Below are 4,975 nucleotides of genomic sequence, written 5' to 3' on the forward strand. Positions count from 1 at the left end.
CTTTTGTCTGGTTTATCTTCCAGAATTTTTTTTACCTAATAATGAATCCCCTTTCTCCTAAATGTCGGTAGGGTCAAGGGTTTGGTAAAATATTTTGTACCGAATGTTATTTGATGTTTTGGTTCGCCACTGGTTTGGTATCTTCCTTGATGATGGTGATGTTGTTGTCTGCATTGCTCTTCATCTGTATCATCATAGTACACATTCTGTGTTCTGTTTGCCGACCCTTCCTGGATATGGCATCTGTTGAACCCTTAGAAGGGTAAGTTTCACATTCACAACCACAAACACACTAGCAATACCTCAGGGCGCTTTTCCAGTCTCGTAATATATAGTAATGTTATTTTTATTAAAATCAAATGTAGTATATGTTAACATTAGTCAATGCACTGTGAACTAACGTGAACAATCAATGAACGTCTGAATTTATAGCTTATTGTATATGTTAGTCATAGTCCCCTATTATGCTGTTTTTAAAGGCTTCTGGTATTGTTTTGGAGGTCTCCTGCAACAGGTTTACATGCATCAAAGGTCAAAAAACACTTTAATTCTCTCATAATATACATTGCACATCACTACATTTTGATACTCAAACGACTCATCCGATGATTCAGTCTCTCTAAATCCCTCCTTTCCACAAGTCTGTTGCGATTTGTTCTTCTTCTGCTCAGTGCATGTCGAAAACTGAATTTCAGCTCTGGAGTCTTCCTGAAGCTCAGATTACGTACACTGTAAAGACAGTAACTATGGTATAATTTTTACCATATCAATTTGAGTCCAATGAAACATTGGAAGAACAACACAAACCTCCATCGCAAGGACGATTACTTAAACTAGTAAGAACAACACTAAATTTTTAGGTTAAAGTGTGTCCACAGCTGATTTGCAGAAGTATTTCAGTAAGACGACGGTAATAATGTGAGCTAGTTGGAGATTCACGTAATATAAAATACAAAACTGTTGAACACTTGGTAGAAAATATATACATCAATAATTAATCATACTTACAGGTTGTGATTCTGAGGAGCAAGTTGGTCCAAATAAAGTGGGTATTATCCCATCTTTAATGGATAAGCATGCTGTAAATCCCATTTAGACCTCACAGAGATTTAAGAAGCAATCGTCAGGTTATTCTCCTGTTGTATCTGGTCATTTGAACCACTGATTCTTAACATCCTCATCATTTGGAAGAGTTAACAAAGAGAATTTGCTGTTGCGGAGCAGAAAACGGCATCGTCTTGGCATGTACACAACAGGATAAAAGCAGCTAGCTACAGCGTTTGAGGGCTAGTCAAGTTGTTTGTTTTGCAGCCAAGATAGAACTTAGGCCAGCATTGGGCAAATGTGTCACCCAGTGACGCGTAGCCATAACGGAAGTGAGATTCGAATTCCTGACGGCTCGTTTAGGTGGTTCAGAGTCATTTCTTTCTTTTGAGAGGCATAACTTTATTTATTGAGCACTTTCGGCTTCACAACTTTGCAGATTGTTTACATTCACAGACAGCTACATTAGACTGCATGAAAGGCAATCGAAAAAGCATAATAGGGGCACTTTAAGTCTTTGTTAACAAGTTATGCTTGTTTAATGAACCATAAATGATTATGTGCACCTGTTGAACGGTCCTTAAGACACTAACAGTTTATGGTCACAGTTCCGATTACTAAGGGCACTAAAAAGTTTTCACTTTCACAGAAAGATACCCAGGGTTCTTGATCACCTGCGTTAACATGCTGTAGTCCTGCTGCAGATGTGGTCAGAGTAATAAACTGCAATGTATGTAATGTAAGACAACTAAGACAGTGCTACAGTGAGACAGGAAGGACAGCTGAATGTGCTTGCAATGGCAAACCATGTGCCCCCGCCCTCACCCCATATCATCCTGTGTTTATTTGCCCTGATTATAACGTTGTTCTAAAATTATGGTTATTACTTCTATTTTCTGCTGTTATTGTGTAAATGTGTGTATAAAGCTGTTCTTTCCTGCTAGGTTGAACCCTCTTTCCTGACAGCATTGTTTTCAATGAATAGTAATGTATTATTTTAAAAAGAAACCTCAAAATCAGTTGTAAGCATTTTACAATTTTGTAAGCTATAATCACTATGCTATAGTATTGAAGCAGCTGTAAATGTTCAGTTTTTTTCCATCTTGTTTTCTTTCATTACTGTGCCAGAAAAAAGTCCTCAAGGAGATGTTTATCCCCTCATCAGTGAAGAATGAAAGTTGTTTGTGCTTTGATGGATGTCATTTGCTCACCAAAACCTTACAGCACTTTTGCTTCATGAATTGAAATGAAAGAGAAAAACAAATGCAAATTTTACATTTTTTTTCAGAATGTGAACATTTTAATTCAAGGTTGTGTACTTTGAAGCATTTGTGTTCACTGGGTAGAGTATATTTCTTGCCAGACAGAAAGCAAAATAAGTTTGCATGAACCGATTTCTGCATAATTATACAATAATATTGAGCCCAGACTTTGAATGCTAAACTTTACATTTCCTCTTGGTGTGGCTGAGCTTTTGGGGTTTTTAACAAATCTGCAATATGTAAGTACCTATTTATTAGTGAAGTATTTATAAAGTGTCTTCTAAAGTTCTAAAACCTGTCTGCATTAAGAGCTTGTATACGCACAGTGGCTTGACATATAAATGCAAACCTCCTCACCTTCATAAAACAATTATAAAAAGTAAATTATATTTCAAACGAATATTTCCCAGCTGATTAATCAGATCACATGGATGGCAAATACATAACCTTACCTATTTGTATGATAAAATAATGTAGATAGATTTCATACAGCGCTGTGCCTCAATTCTTGCAGTTGGATCATATTTAACATGTTTTGCAAATGTTTTCAAAATAAACAACTCCCATCTTTTGTTTGCATATGTATCCTACTGTATTCAGATTTTCTGCACATCAAGGATGGTCAGGGAGTGGTTGTTTTCTCAAGATTATGTGGCAAGACCAACGAACAAATCTGTGACCAACAGCAGGAAAATAAAGGTTTTGACACTTTCTGAAAGCTTAAATTCAGGAAAAACTATGACGTTATCACTTCAAAGAAAAGAAAATCGCATCTATATACAATTATTGTATTACATATTTAGTAAACCTAAATGTAATAATGACTTTTAAATGGTCAAATGGAGAAAAAAAAAAAAGATTTTCAAACTTGCATGGCATGAGTGTACAGTGCCTTGCGAAAGTATTTGCCCCCTTTGAACTTTGCGAACTTTTGCCACATTTCAGGCTTCAAACATAGATATGAAACTGTATTTTTTTTTGTTGTGAAGAATCAACAACAAGTGGGACACAATCATGAAGTAGAACAAATGTCTCTATCAGTTTTGCACATCGAGAGACTGAAATGTTCGCCCATTACTCCTTGCAGAACAGCTCGAGCTCAGTGAAGTTGGATGGAGAGCGTTTGTGAACAGCACTTTTCAGATTTTGGTTTCATCTGACCAGAGCACCTTCTTCCACGTTTGGTGTGTCTCCCAGGTGGCTTGTGGCAAACTTTAAACAACACTTTTTATGGATATCTTTAAGAAATGGCTTTCTTCTTGCCACTCTTCCAGAAAGGCCAGATTTGTGCAGTATACGACTGATTGTTGTCCTATGGACAGAGTCTCCCACCTCAGCTGTAGATCTCTGCAGTTCATCTAGAGTCCAGAGTGATCATGGGCCTCTTGGCTGGATCTCTGATCAGTCTTCTCCTTGTATGAGCTGAAAGTTTAGAGGGACGGCCAGGTCTTGGTAGATTTGCAGTGGTCTGATACTCCTTCCATTTCATTATTATCGCTTGCACAGTGCTCCTTGGGATGTTTAAAGCTTGGGAAATCTTTTTGTATCCAAATCCGGCTTTAAACTTCTCCACAACAGTATCTCGGACCTGCCTGGTGTGTTCCTTGTTCTTCAAGTGGTGGTGGTTGAGGAGATTCCCCCCTTCAATGTAAAGCGCTTTGAGTGCCTTGAAAAGCGCTATATAAATCGAACACATTATTATTATTCATGATGCTCTCTGCGCTTTAAACGGACCTCTGAGATTATCACAGTGCAGGTGTATTTATACGGAGACTTGATTACACACAGGTGGATTCTATTCATCATCATTAGTCATTTAGTCACACTGAACTTCTGGAGAGTTTGCTGCACTGAAAGTAAAAGGGCCGAATAAATTTTGCACGCCCAACTTTTCAGTTTTTGATTTGTCAAAAAAGTTTGAAATATCCAATAAATTTCGTTCCACTTCATGATTGTGTCCCACTTATTGTTGATTCTTCACAAAAAATTACAGTTTCATTTCATTATGTTTGAAGCCTGAAATGTGGCAAAAGGCCGCAAAGTTCAAGGGGGCAGAATATTTTCGCAAGGCACTGTATGTCCTTGTTTGAAATCCTAAATCACTTTGCAGTATGTATCGTGCACAAAATGCAAAATTTCTTTGATTTTATTACGTGAAGGTTCTTGTACATTTGCTAAAGCAAAGAGATGAATGTTTTGATAGTTAGCATGTGATTATCATGTCATCCCATTAGACCCTGTTAATACAGGTGCTGGTCATATAATTAGAATATCAACAAAAAGTTGATATATTTCCATAGACTGTAAAAAAGAAAAATGGACGTAGTGTCTGTGATGTCACCCATAGGATTCCGATAAGCCGTTCTGAAGCTTAAAGTGCAAACTGGGCATTGCCATCTCAATTGCTAGCGTGTCATCGCTCCCGGATAACAGAACATGGGCAAAAAGGCGGGATGTGGGCCGAACTTAGGTGACTATAGACAGCGGATAAACCGAATCTAATTTTGCTAGTTTGAACGGTAGAAGAAATGGTTGACGTGCAGACAGGTGCATGGTCCAAAAGGACTATAGCCACTACAGCAATCTGTCATGACACATTAAAGAGCCACAAAACCACATTCATTTTTGAATTTTGCAGTAAAACTTAAACGCTGAAACTTGTTTAATGT

The sequence above is a fragment of the Pseudorasbora parva genome, chromosome 21 (assembly GCF_024679245.1).
Source record: "Pseudorasbora parva isolate DD20220531a chromosome 21, ASM2467924v1, whole genome shotgun sequence".
Classification (NCBI taxonomy): Eukaryota; Metazoa; Chordata; class Actinopteri; order Cypriniformes; family Gobionidae; genus Pseudorasbora; species Pseudorasbora parva.